General features: G+C 38.9%; 1 long non-coding RNA gene across 1 annotated transcript in view; it reads left to right on the top strand.

Annotated features, from left to right (window-relative positions):
* Positions 1 to 18220, top strand: part of LOC114004621 (uncharacterized) — a 48035-nt gene extending 29815 nt beyond the window's left edge. Inside the window, exons 2-3 of the long non-coding RNA XR_003546740.1 lie at positions 14824 to 14891; positions 17787 to 18220. This is a non-coding gene — a long non-coding RNA (uncharacterized LOC114004621). The remainder of the gene's footprint in view (positions 1 to 14823; positions 14892 to 17786) is intronic.
* The last annotated feature ends 981 nt before the right edge of the window (positions 18221 to 19201 follow it).

Below are 19201 nucleotides of genomic sequence, written 5' to 3'. Positions count from 1 at the left end.
TCCCTTTTTCTCCATTCTCTTCTTTGGATTTTGGACTTGTGTGCACACACACCTGGTATTTTTCAAGCTGCTGGGTCTGGGACTTGAACTGTTCAGTCAACCACATGGGATCCAGCCACCTTAATTGCCATGCTGCTGTCTGGCCCTATTTTATTTTTTTAAATCATCAAAATTGCTGGGACCAGCAGATGGCACAGCAGTTATGTCGTTGGACTCCCACATAGTTGACAGTGGTTTGAGTCTTGGACCCGGTGGCTTTAAACTCATGCCAGGCATGTGTGTGTGTGCTGAAGATCCTGGGAGGAGAATGGAGGAGAAAGGACTGTGGTGTGGCCATCCCCTTTTGGGGGTGATTTCCTACTTTCCCTCACCCTCTGTCTTTCTCTTTCTATCTTTCTCTCTCTCTGGCATGTGCCCTAAGGCAAAAATCTCTAAAGAAGAAAAAAAAACCTATTTATTCTGGGAAATGATTATTTATAACTTGTCATTGTATCCAAATTCATCATTTTATGTAAATGAAATTGTGTTCTTTTTGATCCATTCTTTCCCATATTTCATCATTTGTATACCGGAGATAATAGTTAGGGAAGGTGGAGAGAAAACTTTCCTTGTGTCGTATAAGGTGTTCCAGATTAGAGTAACTATATCCGGGAGATCCCCAAGGAAAGAGGAATTACCTGGGAATTCCCTACTCTGGGTATAGAGCTGAGGAAGAGTGTGTGCTCCTGCTTAGAACCAGCTTGGGGCTGGTTGAAATATTTTTTTTTGTTTGTTTTAATTGATGTAAAAGCTGACGACACATGGGACATTTAGAAAAGGGAGAGAAGTACTGCCTACTTCTTTTGAAAGTTTATCAAATGAGCCTTTACTCTGTAAATCTCTGCCGTTTTTCAAGTTGCTGTGGTTTTGAACCCCACCACCGGAAGCAGGAGTGATCAGAAAACACGTTGGTCATGTTTCAAAAATTTCCAGAAGAGATTCTCTTTCTGTATGAATAATAATGACCTCAGGTTTAGTAGCTTCTTTGGAAATGATTAAGTCAAAAGATACACACTTTTATCAATCTTAGTTTCTTTAGGTAAGTCTTTGGGGTTTTGTATGATAAATTCAGGAACTTACTACAGTTTATTTTCATGATAAGTAACGTAATGTTAACATATATGCACATTTTCAGTTTTTTTTTAAACTCATTTTTATGATAAAATGTCCTTTCAACAAAAATTGTGGCTAAGCACTAATGTTTTGAGGAAGCTCCCCAATATAGTGTTGGAATTAAAATTGTGGATCAAAGTAATCACTGGCATCTCATTTTTATATAATTTATATAGTTTACTACATGCCAGGCACTGTCTTAAGTACTTCCCAAAATTACCAGTAATATAGTTAATTTTCACAAATACCTTTATCATCATTTTACAGATGGCAAAACCAAAGCACAGAAATAGGTCACATAACTTGTCCTAAGTCACCAGGTCATAAGTGAAGGAGCTAGAACACAACTCTGTGTTTCCCCAGTCTGTGTTTAATTGTTCTGTGACATTGCCTCTTTAAAAACTGACCCAAGGCCCATCATAGAGACAGGGCTGTAGACCAAACTCTGGATGCCTGGTAACTAACTCTGACCATCACTTCCTACAAAATAGAAAGAGGAACATATTTCTAGTGATAGTCAGAGGAGTCGTTGGCATGACTGTAGCATACCTAAGGTCTAAGAGATACTCCTTAAATGAGTTAAAAGGGGATAAAAGCCATTAGATGAAGTGTTTCATCTTCTTTATCAGCTGAAATATTGTGCCTATAAGTGCCATAAAGGCACATTTCCTGTCTGTGAGGAACTTGTGGTTTGATAAGATAAAGGTAATTGTTTACATTTGATAAGCTCTTATTGCAAAACCACTGTAAATACGGAATATAAAGATGAATGAGCCATCATGTGTGTCTTTGAGGTAGTTGCAGCCTGGAGGAGGAGATGGACAACCACTGTAGGGTGTAGTAGATGCCATTGCAGTGAGAGAAAGTTTACAGGGAGGGCAGAAGGCAGAGAATTCCAGGAGGGCTTCTCCAAGGATATGATGTCTAACTACCATTCTTTATAATAGATCTTCCCCATTTTCACATCACTCTCACCCTCTCATTCACATATGAATTAATATATATATATATTTCTTTTTTGTGGAAAGAGATTTTTACTATAGGGTGTGTATGCTCCTCAGAGAGACAAAAAAATGAAAAATCATCCCCTGGGGGGATGGCCACACTGCAAAACCTACTCCCCCATTCTCCTCTCAGGATTTTGGGCAGGCACGCACATACATATGCCCAGACTGAGTTTCAAGCCACCAGTCTGGGACTCAAACCATGGTCGACTACACTGGAGTCCAGCGATGTAACCATTATGCCATCTGCTAGTCTCCTGCATGAGAATTTTTAAGTACTATCCTTAAAGACAATTTGTTTCTCAGTCATATGTCTTCCTTTCCATCTAGCTATCAGGTCAACTGCTGAGGTCACTCTCGGTCAAAATAGCTAAGGAGCTTTGGACCAGGCAGTTGATTTCCTCAGGACTGATTCTTTTTGCAATTGGCACTCCTCATCTATTTCTAGACTGGGCTTTCTGTGTAGGTGGGTCTCCTGGTTACTGACCACTTTCTCCTAATGTTGAGCTTTCCTCTGTGTTTGCCTTTGTTAGCTTTTTATTTTCCCATATATTTAACATAATCTACTTTTTTGTCTAGTTCTGATCTGGTTGGTAACTCTGATTTTGGTTTATTTTCTTTCAGACTTGCTTAACCATGTTCAGTCAAGTCCCTAGCCTTAACTAGATGTCTCCCTTTTGGTTTACACACTCTGCTTTCTGTACTCAGACCCAGGGTGAACATTCCTAACCCTCAAATCTGACATTCGAAATCCTCCAAAATCCAAAAAGTTTTGAGTGCTGATGGGAACTCACAAGTGGAAAATTCCACACCTGACTTTTGTGATGGGTCACAGCCAAAACACTATAATCAAACAATATATTGCATAAAATTACCCTTAGGCTCTGCACACAAGGAGTCTATGAAACAAACAAATTTTATGTTCAGACTTGAGTCTCATTGCCAGGATAGTACGTCTATGCAAATATTCCAAAATCTGAAAAAATCTGAAATTTTAACCACGTTTGGTCCCCTGGTCCCCTACCTTTTTTTTTTTTTTTTTAAAGAGAGGTTTTTGCTATAGGGCGCGTGCGCTCGACAGAACGACAGAGAGAGATAGAGAGACAGAAAGCAAGAAATCATCCCCCGGGGGGATGGCCATGCCGCAGTCCCTTCTCCTCCATTCTCCTCTCGGGATCTTGGGCACGCACGCACACGCATCTGGCATGAGTTTAAGCCACTGGGTCCGGGACTCGAACCACGGTTGACTACATGGGAGTCCAGTGACATAGCCATTACACTAACTGCTGGTCCAAGTAAGATATAGATATTTTACTGTTCTCCCTAAACCAGAGAACATTTCTGGGAGAGAAGTAAATTTCAAAAACCTTTGACCATTGGGGCCAGTAGGGAGTGTGTTGGTTAAGGGTGCTAGATGCCCACACAGCTGACTGTGGTTCGGGCCCCGGACCTGGCGGCTCGCTTTCTTGCTTTCCCTCTCCTTCTCTCTCACACACACTCTCTCACTCTGACCCTCTCTGGTGAGATTAAAATAAATAAATAAATAGATAGATAAATAAAGTTAAATAAAGTAATTCTTTATAAAAAAGAAACCTTCGACCGTAATTGTTGTTATCATGGACACACCACCTTTGGATTATAAAGGAATGCTTTAGACTCAGGTAGGCAAATTGAGTTGGCATTTTTGTGTATTCCCTTAGTTTTAAACAAAATTAATTGTGACATGTGAACCTACAAGATGACGCTAGGACATGAATACGCAAGAAAGGATACTGTTAAGCTGCTGTCACAAGCTGTCCTGTACTTATTGCCACAACCTGCCACTGTGAGGTCCATAGTGGGTGTGTTCTCCAAAATGCCTCCATGCTCTACATGAAAGATTTGACTTGAAGATTTGAAGGAGGGCCCAGGGCCAAAGACCAAGGAAAGGCCAAGTTCAGAAAATGAATCTTAGCATAGGAACTTTCAGACACACGCATTTCATACTCCAGGTCTATATCCTGCCATGCTGAAAATGCTTTCTGCAAAAGTTAAAAAGACAGAAATTGTCTTCATTGTACAAGTTGTCCTCACTCTAAAAGCCTCTTCCCATTACAAATAACACTTATTTCCTCAAAATAGAAATACCAAAGAGCATTTCCTCAGTGTGCCAATCAATTTTCTCCAAACACAGGGATGCTAGGTCGGCTTCTTTCTTTTTTTTTCTCTTGAACCAGCTTTACTTTCTAAAGCTTTGCCTGCTGTCACCATCTTTTCAAGCAACAGCAACATAACTATTATTTCACATCGTTATGGAGGAAGGACGGACAAATATTGGCATCAGAAGGACATACTTAGTGAGATGCAATAACAAAGTTAAAGTTTGTGCCCCCCAGCTCTAATTTTATTGTCTTATTGAATATATAAACACTTAAGAGGGACATATTTGAAATGGTGTCTGAGGCACTTTACAAACTGAAGCCAGTAGGGAAGTATTTCTTAGATTCTTCTGATTGACCTCCTACATCAACATGGGACAAGTGTGTTTACTTATGATCGAAATTTCTGGACTCCATCTCCAGACTTAACTGATCAGAATCACACCATAGCATCTACATTTGTAACATGTTTTCTCCATGATCCTCTGGGTCATATGGGAGCCATTGCTCTAGGATCATACTCAAAATAGTCAAGAATCCTGTCATTATAGTCAATAAAATTATACCTGGCTCCTACTAAATTGGTTAAAATTGTAATGACTGGTGGATACATCATAAGGAGAAGAGGATGACTGGTGTATACTTAAAAGAATTAAATGGAAAGGATCTCTTTGTGGGGAACAAGGATAGGCAGCCCTACCTTTTAATGGTTCCAGTGGTATCATAGCTCTATGTAATTGCCCTCCCTCTTCTGCCTGTAGAGAAAGCAAATGCCATGATAAATAGACTACCTATGGTTATGACCCAGCAAAGCACCTTTTATTAAAAGATGAGTGGGTCCGGCAGATGACGTGGTGATTGAGGCGCTGGACTCTTACATGGCTGACTGCTTTCTGAGTCTTGGACCTGGTGGCTTGCATTCTCACTTTCACTCTCCCTTTCTTTCTCACCATCTCTCCCTCTCTCTGGTGAGAGTATGTGCCCTATCACAAATTTAAAAAAAAATAAGAAGAATAAATTAAAATAAATAAATAATCCCTATAAAAATTATTTATAAATTTAATTCCATTTGTTATTATTATTTTTTTTATTTGACCAGAGAGAGAGAGAAAGGGAAAGTGAGAAAGTAAGCCACTAGGCCTGAGTCAAACCGTGGTTGATCATGTCATAATCTAACACACTTTTAACCATCACGCCACCTGCCGGGCCCTAAATAAATAATTCTCAAAAAAATAAAAAGATGAGCAAACCCTACATCAAGCCAAATCAATAGCATTTCTTCTTTCCCCAAAAAAGAATTCAGTGTTTTTTGATGATAGTCACTAGTTAGTTAAGTAAAGAAAACCAAAGTCGATGAGATGATGGTGCTCAACCTTTCTTTGTACAAGTTTGAACACTAAGATTTGGGCAGCGCATTTGAAGGAACTCAAAGTCTTAGAAGCACTGAGAGCTGGGTCATATCCTACAAAGTCCTCACAGTTATTACTGTCTTCTCACCTGAGTGCTCTGCCTCTGTCTGAGATCTGGTGGCTCAGCCCCCACCCCCACACTTGGGGCTCTTACATACTCACTATGCAAACTACATATGCATGAAGTCTCTTTGGAACCAGCTTGACATCATGCCATGCCTCTTACTGCTATACCTTACTATTATGCAATGTCTCACAGGAGCTGTTCAGAAAAAAATGGCATCTGACAGATACCACCGTAGTTCCATACGCACATATGAACAACGAAGATGCAATCTCACTAAAAATTTTGAAAGCAAGCAATTAAGAAGTGGTCCTACCAGGGAACTTCAAAAAATTTATTTAAAATCAAGTTAAAAGTCCAAGTTTATTTTGATACAAAGAAATTGGAAATGCATGCATAGTTTTTTCATACTATGTATTTTCTATGAACGTGTTGAAGACTCCTCATAAATGCTGTAACATGGGTAAACCTTGAAGACATTATGCTAAGTAAAAGAGTCCAGGCACAAAAGGCCATGATTTCATTTATATGAAATGTTCAGAATAGGCAAATCAATAGAAACAGAAAGTAGATTCGTGGTTGCCAGGGGCTGGAGGAGGGGAGAGTGAGAGTGACTGCTAATGGATGCGAGGTTTCTTTTTGCAGTGATGAAACTGTTCTAAAATTAGATGGCCATGATGCTTGCACAACCTTGTGGCTGTACTAAAAAATCACTGAACTGCACACTTTAAGATGGTGGATTTTATGGTACAGGAATTTAAAAACTGTCCTTAAAAAAGTAATTACAAAGTGTTCTGAGAGGCTCCTGTGAAATTTTTGGTACACAGAGTACTGAAATAGAGAAAAATTAAGCAGTGATAAAGTGATGAAGTTGATAAAGTGCTGAAGTTTTATTTGCATCGAGCGTTTTCTTGAATCACATCATACATAAACTGGGTCTGATTAGTTAAATCTAGCAGGTATAATGGGTAATGAATACTTTTTTCTTAAATTCTGTTTTTACATAAAATACCAAATTGGAGAGTACTTTGGCATTAAACAGATTACAATTCATAGTAGGGAGTACGGTTAGATTAGAATTAGTGAGAGGAGTGGGACTAGCAGTTGGCGTAATGGCTATGTTGCTGGACTCCCATGTACGCAACTGCAGTTTGAATACCAGAAACGGTGGCTTAAACTCAAGCCAGGCGCGTGTGCGTGCATAGCCAAGATCCCGAGAAGAGAATGGAGGAGAAGGGATTGCGGCATGGCCATCCCCCCTGGGGAGTGATTTCTCGCTTTCTGTCTCTCTGTCTTTCTGGTTAGCAAAGGTGCCCTATAACAAAAAGATCTCAAAAAAAAAAAAAATTAGTGAGAGGAGTATCAACTTATCATCAGCATTCATTTCTTCAAATGTTATAATGTTATTTCAGAAGATATAGCTTATTTGCTTAATCATTAATTTGAAATTATTATTATTAATGTTATTATTTTTAAATTCATCAGAAGACATGTGTGCTTGCCATGAGAGACAGAGACAGAAAGGGAGAGGGACAAAACACTCCCTCATGGGGCATGGTCATGCCTTAATCCCTTTTTCTTCTTCGTTGCTCTACGCAGTCAGGATTTGGGGCACACATGCAATGTACTCAGTGGTTGGCCAGGTGGGACCAGCTCTCTTAACCTCTAGGACACAGGGAAGCCAAGGAAATATTATTGGGGGGGCAATTAATAGGGAGAAGGACATCTGCTTATCAGTATCTTACACAGTTATGCTTTAAACTATTCAGTAGTTACTTGAACTATAATACATGGTTGTTAGCTTATGTCAGAGTCAGGATTTGGAGGAGAATTCGATTTCAAAGATTAAATTGGTAAACGCAAATCATGAGGTTATAGCATGTTACTTAATGTATAATGCTTGGGGTCTAAACTAATGTATATGATCCTTAACAGTTTTTGTCAGGGGCCCTTTTGAGAATATGAAAAAAGCTATGAACCTTCTTTCTAAAATGCATATGTGCTGGTACAACACTGTTTTTCCAAATCTTTTTTAGGAGGTTCATTCTGAAGTCTGTCTATGGAATCTTCACCCATTCTGAGAACTCCATGCCTTTAGCAGTCCATACTAATGCTTGTTTTGGTCAATTCAAACTATCTTCAGTAATTCTCTATTTGTTAGGGTACTAAACTTTTTAAAAATAAATCCATTCACAAGGTCAACAGGTGGCATAGTGGTTAAGCGCTGGACTCCTGTATGGTCAACCATGGTTCGAGTCTCAGACCCCGCAACTTGAAACTCATGCTAGGTGCGTATGCATGTGTGCCCAAAATCCAGACAGGAGAATGGAGGAGAAGGGAATGTAGTGTGACCATCCCCCTGGGGGGGGGTGATTTCTCACTTTCTGTCTCTCCAGCAAGTGTACTTGCTCTGTAGCAAAGAATCTCTCTCTCAAAACAAAACAAAACAAAACAAAATATATTAACACAATATATTGGACAATGAATACCCACCCTAGCAGGCTAACTGTTAATTCCAAGATTGGACATTAATTATCTTGTCTTTCTGTGATGTGACAATGACTTAGAGGAATTGGTATTGTGTGGGATTATCAATTGTTTAATCATTGCTTTCCATTGAAACAGGAAACCTTCCTTAAAAAGAGACTTCTGATATTCTTTCAATTTATGCTTTTAATGACCAACTCTAGAAATAAACGTTCAACTAGAATCTAAGAAATTTTCCAAATACGAGTGCTCTCACCCTGGAGAGCATATCCAGACCAGCTTACTGCATGGATCCAGAGAATTTGGGCAAGCCCTGAAGTTTGGTCTGAGTTCTCCACAAAGAAGCCTCAATGTTTATTCTTCATTGACCATAAGTGATATATTTAGTTATCCAGAAGGGTAGTCAATCTGCCAGGGAAAATATCCTGAAGAAAATGAAGCAGGCAATTATGCCGGGCAGACCTAGGGGTTAGTGTGGATGGGCCTTGTTTTAAAACAGATTCCTAACTTAGTCCATAAGTCTCATGTCCATGTGTTTTCCGGGGGAGAAACTTACAAGGCAGCAATGTGAAAACTAACAGACTTGATGAAGGGGTGTGTAGCCATCTGGTTTGCTCACAAGCAGAATTGCTCTTTTTATCAGAATTATTTTCAGATTTTTGTACGGGGGAAGAGTTTGTCATCTTTAGCTTTAAGTCAATATTAACCCAATTTTTAATTCTATTAAAAATTCTCTTAATAAGGATACTGGGGAAACTTTTTTTCCTTTAGAAGAGAAAACAGAGACCTGGTGAAAGTGAATGAATCCATGTCAGGGTGGGGGAGGGGCAATAAGAAAAACAGTGGGGTTTTCCCAAGGCTTAGGACCAATGCGTCCCGATGGGCGGCTGAGGATGCCCTCATCTCACATTGAACTTTTCACTCACGGAAATAAGAGTTAAGATCTAATACAGCAGCTCATAGTCTCATAGAACAGACTTATTTTCTTGTTGGGGCCAAAGCCTCTTCTTCCCATCCCTGTGACTGAGGTGAGTAAAAAAATGCATTTGAACACGGGTCACATAATTTTGTCTGTGACAGAGTCAAAGGGAAATATAACTGCTTTGCTCTACATTTTTTTTTTAGTTCTAATAACTCAAAATACTTCACTTCTAGAATTTTGAATATTTAGTATCTAACAAGAAGAGCTTGCCTGTAGGTTTCTACTGGGGGCAAAAAAAAAAAAAAGTGGTGGTAGAAAACTGAGATGACTTTTTTGTACCTCTTTTTCTAAAAATTATTCTATATACACTCATTCTCATTCTCATGACAAGAAGAGCAGATTAAAGGTGGCAACTCTCAGCCACTATTACACACAGCAGCGTTTTTCCTCCTTGCATGTAAAGGGCAGAATTCAGAGGAAGAAGGCAGGATGCAGGTTGTTGTGGGAAAGTTGAATATTCAGAGGAAAACCTGCAATGTGAAGTGCTGACAGTGAACTCCTCCCTTTTTGCTATCTTTTTGGTTGGTGTTAGTCTGTGCTTAATAAACCAGTGGGCAGGCTAAGTTTGAAAGGTTGAACCTTGTTGGCTGAACAGACATTTCGATGCTTCCTTTTCAAGAGACAATAATAATCCTGCAATTTAAAAGCAAACCTTTTACCTAAGTTGATGTGATCTTGGGTTTCAAGGGCAAATGAAAGAAAAAAACAAAGGAAATGCTACTTGGAGAATTCTGCAATTAATTTGAACTAATGGCTTTATACATACCCATTTGCACAACTATAAGGTGAACTTTTTTTTTCTGTCTCCAAAATTAATCCCCAGAAAAAAAGGAAGTCACCTTTTGCACACATACTTAGGAAATCATCTTTTGTTGCTATGTCAATACCTCAATTTTGGAACAAAAAACAATGTAGTGGAAGATGCATGATGGTGAAATGACCTATGTTAATGTCTGTTTTGGATGCTTATGAAGGTCATCTGCCAAAACTGGTTTAAAAAAAAAAAGAGGAAAATAAATGCATCAATGATTTAATAGATATTCTTGAAGTTAGTAGCTTCAAAACGCAACTGTTAGATATTTTCAAAAACAAGCCTTTTAGAAATCACATCAAAATGCACTTCAATAAGTTGCACATTATAAAGGTCGTACATACAGACCTACGGAAATGAAGGAACAAAAGACCAAGTAGGATGCAAATGGATATTTCTGCTTTGGGATGACATTGCCTGGAATGTTTTTCAAGTCATTGGGTATGTGTCTTCAACTGCATTTTGGCCATATGGGATCCAGCTATAATACCTACCTGTACCCATGGAATGTAAGGGTTACTCTGTTGGAAACCCATAGCAATGCTAGGATTAGGTGAGAGCTTTGAGAAATGGCAATCATTACTGTTGATTTTAGACAGAAGAAAGGAGACTATAGTCAACCAGGGCTTCAAGGATCAGGAGGAGGTCAAATGAATATTGTTTTCAGCCAAAAGGGCTTGCTTTACAATTAGTTGGGCTCTAAAAAGACATATTTTTTTCTTCATCAGTACTTCTTTTGGTATGTTCCTCTTATACAGGCCACTTTTATATTTCTGGACAAATTTCTTTCTATTCTCAAATCATACATCTCATAGAGCTGATTTCTTTTTTTAAAAAATTTTATTATATACTTTATTAAAAAAACAAAAGCACACACACGCACACCCTCCTCATGCCCACAATCATTAGTGAGGGAGTTCACATCTTTCTTAATGTAGGTCTGGCCATTTGTAAAGTAGACCATTATTATTTGCTTTTATATATACCCTTAGATATTTTTTCCCCTTAAGTATTTATATCCCAACTACAAAAATGGAGATGTAAAAGGTGTATAAAGATGAGATTTTCCTGCTCTTGGTATAGTACAAATACTTCAGGTGACTGCAGAACCAAGAGAGTAACAAGGAACAAGAAACTCCAACTAGTTAAGGAATGCAATGCCTGTTCCCTGTTAATAAGTAGCTGTTATTTAAGTGGCACCTCCTTGACAACTGACTTGTAAGAACATGGGTGCATGAAAATAATACAAATTTCCAGAAGGCACATGTCTCCTCTACCACTCAGTAACTAAAGTACAGAAGAACCCAGGATTTAGGTTCCGCCCAGTTTTGAGGTATTAAACGTGTAAGCTGATAAACAGTTTTCCTTCCTCAATTCCGTAGACCTCAAGGCACTAACTCTCCTAACTGGCAACTCCTGAAATCAGCATTTCTAAAAACTTACGTATTTGCTAATTTAATATTGACAAATAGAAGAGTTTTGAGGTAATGTAAATTTGGAGTGAGACCTCTCAGGACAGTTCCTCAGATCTCCTTCTCTTCCCTTTTGTCTCCTGTGGTTTTTGATGTTGATGAAAACAAGTTCATTCAATCAACTAGCCAACTAGATTTTTACAAACCTTTACTCTTCCCTTAAAAAGCATCAGAAAAACCAAGTTTAAACAAGCACTATGTAAGGATTTGTAGTGGTGAATGTATTGGTTGTTGGAAAAGTCATGATTCATTTTTGCATAAAATAAAAAAAAAACAGAAAAAATACACCATGACTCTTCCAACAACCTAATATTTCCAGTGTCCCTTGTTCTAGATGTAGTCACATGAAAGGACTATGTCAATGTGACAAGTACCTACTGGAGAATTCCAGATGACCTATAGACTTAACACTATCTTTGACTTACCCAGAATTTCTAGGTAAGTGGCCAAGCTTATTCTCCTCCACCTTTTGTATAAAAAGGGGACTTGTGGAATTGTTATTCTCTTCTGCAATTGAGTGAGGAATATAGTTGTCAGTGACTATAAAATTATTTCTAATAGTTTCTTCCAGAGAAAGAAAAATACAATGTAAACTGGTAGGAAGTTTCAATAGTCTTGTTAAGAGCACTGAATTTGCATGTCTTGGAATTAGCATCCATGATAAAGCTTATTTTCACTCAGAAGTATGGAAAGCAGAGAGTTTCTGTTCTGTTTATTGGCTTCCTTTTTATCTGCTAGGTAGTCTGAAAGTGAACTGCTACAGTCTTTGGTTATCTTAGGCTTTTCATATGTACAAGATTGCTAAAACGTCCAAAGCAGGCAGATATTAAGAAGCATGATCAGGGATCAGCAGATGGCATAATGGTTATGTTGCTGGACTCCCATGTAGTCGACTATGGTTTGAGTCCTGGGCCCGGAGGCATGAAACTCACACTGGACATGTGTGCATGTGTGCCCAGAATCTCGAGAGGAGAATGGAGGAGAAGGGATTGCAGCATGGCTATCCCCCCTAGGGAGTGATTTCTCGCTTTCTGTATCTCTGTCTCTCTGGGAAGTGCACACACCCTATAGCAAAAAGGTTCTCAAAAGAATACATATATTTGACTAGAGGAAAAAAAGGAACCATAATACTTATTATGGTTAATGGTGTTTAAACAAATATTTCCCAAATGTTCTCCAATGAGCACATACTATTCTTTCAATCAGGTAAAAAAAAAAATGCTACTTTAAAAATGAAGTTAAAACTCTGTGTCACAATTTTTTATAGTTAATTCTTACAGATTTATCATCTTTGATTTTATCTAAGCTATTGGTCTAAGAAATTGCTTTTTCATGAAGGTGATACAGAAAAAATGTTTAGTTTATGAGGCACATCAATGACTTTCATATAAAATATTTTATTACATAAAGTGGGTAAATGAATTAGCTTATACCTATAGTTTCTTTTTCACTAAATATAAGAATAATAATGAAAGCATTTATACTCCTTTTTATTACTGGTTAATAGACACTTTTGGGAACTAGAAATACAGAGCTGAATTTTCCACCATTCAACCCTTTTTTGTAGAACACTAACACTTTCCAAACTCATGTACATGCGCCAGCTCACTTACTAGCTAATCTTACTTCAGCTTTGAGCATCAGATGTCATATTACCTGGCCAAAGACACAAAATGAGTTACAGGCAGAAATGGGCTTAAAATTAATTCTGGTGTTTTGGCATTGTCCTTCCTCTCTGACTTGGGATAGAAGACACCTCAGAGGTGGAGGTAGATTATGTCTACCTTTTTGTTTTTGTTAATTGCCAGAGGGTGTATATGCTTGTGAGAAAGAGAGAAAGACACCACCTCCGATAAAGCATTGTCACACCCCAATCACTTTTCCTCTCTCCACTCTGTCAGAATCCTGGGCACACATGCATACATGCCCAGCATGTTTTTCAAGCTGCAGGGGCCAAGATTTGAATCGCGGTCAGCCATGTGGACTTGACTCCATATGAGCAGCACTTAACAGCTGCACTAGTGTTTCAATCTTGAGTTGGGAAATCCAACCTAAGAATTTTAAGGCTTATCCACTCCTGTTTTCATAACCCAGCCTTCATAGAGTTATAGAAGACAAAGGACAAATGTCCCCCTTCTTCCTATTTTATCTTGTATTAGAGATTGTCTATCAAAAGGGTGCTAGAAAAGAGATTAATTATAGTGTCAAATGAATATGTTTGTTTTCTAATATGTACATGCCAATACTGGTAAAGAATCACAAACCTCCCTTTCTTGTCTTTAGAAGCACCTCATTCCTTGATTCTGGGTGCAGGAGTTTCTGTATGTTACTGCCATTTTATACCAATAATCTATGGTCAACCAGGCTAACCACATCTGCTTTGTCTATTTTGGCCATGATGTCAAGATCCTTAAAATTGCAAGTCTTGATTTGGGGCTGTGCCTGGTGGTGAAATCTTATACTGTTGTATGTCTTTAGTTTGTAGTTTGTTTATGGTCTTTTCTAGGAGAGGTATTGGAGTTGAGTAGGGGGAAGTTACATCAGATCCATGGTTTTCTTGATTAGATCGTTATAGGTTCCAAAATAAACCACCCCTTATGAAATACAGCTAAGTCCTGGCAGATAGTAGGTAGTCTTTCTTCTCCAATCCCTTGAAAAGAGAAAATCTTTAGCAACCTTTATTGCCAGAGGGCACATATGGTAGGAATTAAGTTAAGCCATCCTTTAATTTATATAAATAATCAAGAAATAGCAACTGACTTTGTTCACAGACCAATCTAAATCTATTAACATATGTAAACTTTGTACAACAAAAGTACATCTGCTTCATGGACATACTGTCAGCATCTTTCTGATTTTAAACCCATGCAGGATTTTGTCCCCTGGATTGTAGTCAAACATGATCAAAAGTAGATGGGCTGGAAGGCTTAGGATAATCGGGCAGGTAATGAGGTTTTCCTGAAAACACTCTGTTCAACACAGTTAAGTTCAAGGAAGTGGAAATTACTTTAACTTGTAATAGCTAATTAAATTAACTCTCCAATTACAGAGGCCTCTGCAATGTGGTCCTTAATTAAAGCTAGTGATTAATTTATCACACTGATAGGAGAATGGTGGCTCTTGTTTTGCTTTTGAATGAAGTTGTAGACGTAGGCAATAGAACTTGTATCTCACCATCCTGGAGAGGACTTCTGGGCATGGTGGTCACTACATTTGACAATGAATGAAGTGGCTGCTTCTTGATGTTTGTGAAAATCTCAAGGTAACTTTTTTTTTTCTTTTCTTTTTTTTTTTTTTTTTATAGAAATCAAGGGAGCACTGATGGAAAATCACAAACAATTCTTATGCCCTGCGTGAAGAAATATATCTGAGGTAAGTCCCACCTGAGCCAACCAACATACTTTTTAGCTGTCCCAGTTTTTAAGATCAAATTCAAGGCCGCATTCTAGATTAAGCCTCCTTCAGAAGAACAGTCATTAATAATTATTTATATTATTATTATTATTATTATTGTTGTGATAATTCTTTTTTTTTTGAGAGGTTTTCGCTATAGGGTACGTGCGCTCGCCAGAGAGACAGAGAGACAGAAAGCGAGAGATCACCCCCCAGGGGGGATGGTCACGCCCCAATTCCTTCTCCTCCATTCTCATTCTCCTCTTGGGATCTTGGGCATGCACGCACACATGCCCGACGTGAGTTTTAAGCCATCGGGTCCGGGACGTGAACCACGGTCGACTACATGGGAGTCCAGTGACACAGCCATTACTCTAACTGCTGGTCCCTTACTGTGATAATTCTTATTAGCAGTACAAATGACAAGCTTGCTTTATAGGGACTCATTTAATCTTCACACCAATTCTATGATGTAGGTACTATTATTATCTTTATCTTAGGGTTAAACAACCAAGACTGAATTTTTGAATACCTTGCTTAAGGACAAATAGTTTGTAACAGAAAGATCTGGAACTTGAACCAAGTTCTTCTAACTTCAAAGCTGTTTTTTTTTTTTCACTTGCTCTGTGTGTGTGTGTGTGTGCACGTGTGCGTGTGTGTGTGTTCACCTCTTTTCAAGTATAGACTTTTTAGATAAAATCTTTAATGAAGAGTAGACTTCTTTCTTGAGTGAGCACCTCTGTCAGTTCCTAGCAGAAAACAGATGGTATTCCTGCATTTGGATGCTTCCAGGAGAGTTTATTTACAGGAGAGTGTTTATTGAGGGATGTGTGTGGTGTGTGTGTGTGTGTGTGTGTGTGTGTGTGTGTGCTGGGGCCTCAGCATAGTGAATCCACACGCAGAGCAGCAACCTGAGGCTAGTAGCATAGCTGTGTAGGACAAACTTCTATACCTGAAAGGATGAGAGCCAGGAGCAGTGACTGACCCAGGAAAAACATTGGGCTAGATGCAATGACATGTGCAACCCAAGGCCATTTCACAGGAGGGAGCTGAGGTTTCTCCTGCCCTCTGATTCGCCATGTCTCTCAATGGCCAGACCCAAGAGGAAGCTGGAGGGCAGAGGAGTCTTGTTGATGTGGTCCTTGTAGGTCTGCCTAGCCAGGCACAGAGCAGAATGGAGACAAATGGAGAGGATGTGGAGGGATAAATAGAAGGTCTTTAGCACAGTGCCATGCCATGGATGAAAAATGCACCGACTGTAATTATAGATGGTTGGTTTTTCTGTGAATAAAGATGTCATTTGGAAACACAATTTCTCTTAAGAAGAACACTTCAAATTTGACTTTCTTGGACCCACCTGTGGCCATTGCATGGTATGGAGTCTGATTTGGGGCTACTGTAGCTGTTACTGCCAGTGGAAGAACTGTCCTCCCAAAGCAAGTTTCAACAAGGATCGACCTTGCAGGATCAGGCTCCCTTCTTCTTCAAGAAGAACTGCAGCATCCTTAAAGGAGTTCTAGGGAAATACTTGTCTACTCCCACCATTTCCAGGGATAAGACATGCATCTGCCCATTTAGAATTACCTGAAGTTGACATAAAGGATTTCTGGGAAGTCCTTTTAGTTTTAGAAGACTAAAAGGAAAAGATGGAGGACAAATATGAGCTGAGAACACTGTGGGATCCTAGGAGGGTCTCAGGATAAAGGGCTGGACCATGTTATGGGTGGGAGAAGAATAAAGAAAAAGAATGAAACAAAACTTATTAATGCCCAGGTGGATCTTCTATCCAGATTTTAGTTCTTTCAAAGGATATTAAAATACCATATATTTCTAATTTTGCATATTTTACATCTTTCTGCCACCAAATAGCCATAATTTCTATAAATATAAATTAATTACATTTCAGTTTCTTATAAAGGCACAGTGTTCCATTCTGAATGATTTCCTCCTGTTTCTCCCGCCTCTTTTGGTAGTATGCATCATTCCTTTGCTAAGTTATACACTGATTTTTTATGCAGGTTCCATCTTCAGCATATTTGCTGTGCCAGAGAATCTTTTATCCTCAAGTCACCTTATCGCTTTCTGAAAGTTCTCTACCACTTCCTTGGTAGCAGTAGTACACCTACCTACTCATTTATTTTTAAAAATTACTTCAAGAAACTTTTAGCAAAGCAGATCCAAAAGTTCTTCCATATAAAGTATTCAGAGAGCAGAACCTGGCTCTTTATCTGCTAATTTTATTAGGAGGGGCTAATTGTGCCTGGGAGTTCCACTATGCAGAAGAAAGGGAAATTTCATTATGTAAAATTCACAGTATGGGTCAGAAGTGAGGCCATCTAGTGACTCACATTAATTATGCATCAAGTTCAAGGCACACCTAGGATCACAGCCTAGACTCTCAATACAGTGGGTTAAAAAAAATATGATTATCCATATTTTTCTTAGCATATTTTTTCCCTCGAGGGTGGAGTAACCACGTTATAGTTTCCTAATATGAATCATCTGTTCTTGCCAAATTCCTACCCCTTCCCCCATGCCTTCTCTATGTTCTACTATTCCTCTCACCCTGAATTCGCTCCCTCTCAGAGGCTTTCCACATTCTATGAAATTTAAGTTCTACTTTCTTAGAGAAACTTGTCCTCACCTTCTAGACCAAAGAAATAACATCTGAAAGCCTGCAGTACTCAGCTTTAGCACTTCCTTTCACTTAATCGCATATAGCACCAAATTAGGGGCTTAGCATATTTTCAACGTTTGTATTAATTTCCTTTAGAATTTTTAAATGTGTGTATATTTTGTCTTTCAACCTGTATATAAACTTCATTAGCATTAACAATATATTTTACATGTCCTTGGATCTCTTATTATTCACAGGAATATACTTGTGTGGAGAGAATATTAGTCAAATAAATGAGTGAAGTCCGGTGGAAGGAGTCTGAGGGACCTGTAGTCTGCATGATGGATGGAACACATGAGCCATCTCCCCCGGTCCACCAAATCTACCATGAAGTGACAGAAGTTTAAATCCACCCAACAGAGGAAAGAGACATGAAATGCAAAAGAGAGATGCCACCAGAAGGCACTCGTAAAGGAGGGAAAGCCCAAAAATGAGTGTGCTTACATGAGGAAAGATAAAAGGAAACATAGATTCTTGCCGATGAATGTGAGAAAGAATTAGGCACAACCTGCTCTAGAAGTAGTGCAAATGGAGTTGAAAATTCGGGTCTGTAATTGAGGCATTAGATCCAAGACACCTCCTCCAATCAGCTCAGCTGTGAATACTTCAGCAACTCTGGCAGAAGGTTGAAAAAACCCTACATTTTCTTTTTAAAGAATTATTTTATTTATTACTATTATTATTTAATTTGACCACAGAGAGACAGAGAAAGAGAGAGATAGTGAGAAAGCAAGCCATCAGCTCCAGGGCTTGAACCGAGGTCGGTCATCTGTGAGTCCAGCACCTTAGTCACTAAGCCAACTGCTAGCCATAAACCCTACCTTTCAAAGATGTTCAATCAACAGAGCCAGAAGGTGGTATGGTGGTTAAGGAGCTGGACTTCCACACGGCTGACCATGGTTTAAGTCCCAGAACTAGTGGCTTGAAAAATCACACTGGGTGCAGGTGGGTGTGCGTGTATGTACATGCCCAAAATTCTGAGAGGAGAAAAGATTTCGGGGTGGCTATCCCTCCTGGTAGGGGGGCGGGAAAAGACTTCTCCCTTTCCCTCTCTTGCACGTGGCAAAAACCTAATAACAAAACAAAAACAAACAAAAAAAGACATTCAAACAGAAAAGCCTTGGACTGGGAAACACAACAATCTGAGAAGATGTGTGAGAAGTAGTGTTAAAAATTAGGGAATAAATGACAATCTGAACCCCGGCTTTCTTTCCTTGAATTGTGCATAGATTCCTTGCAGCCAGTCAGGACATAGGGAAATTATTTTCTGGAAAGTGTAACTGCCCAAGGGGAAAAAAAATAAAGACTACAGGCATTGATATTTTGTATACTTAGTATATCTACAGTTATCAAACCTCACCCAAACATATGAATTGTCCCAAACGCTTTTGATCAGAGCTTAGGTGTCTTGTTTAAACATGAACATAGAATTAAAAAATCACTAGATACTTCTTGTTTTTTGAATTTAATTTGCATAAGGTGAGAGCAATCTCTGAAGAGAGAGACAGCAAGAGAAAGAGAGAGGGAAAGTGAGAAAACATCCCCTTGAGGAATAATCACACTGAAATCCCATCCCCTCCATTCTCCTCTTGAGATTCTGGGCATGCACAAA

This window comes from Tupaia chinensis, unplaced genomic scaffold (assembly GCF_000334495.1).
Source record: "Tupaia chinensis unplaced genomic scaffold, TupChi_1.0 Scaffold000062_1, whole genome shotgun sequence".
Taxonomy (NCBI): domain Eukaryota; kingdom Metazoa; phylum Chordata; class Mammalia; order Scandentia; family Tupaiidae; genus Tupaia; species Tupaia belangeri.
Note: the sequence above shows the minus strand (reverse complement) of the source record. Positions and strands in the feature narration are given on the sequence as shown.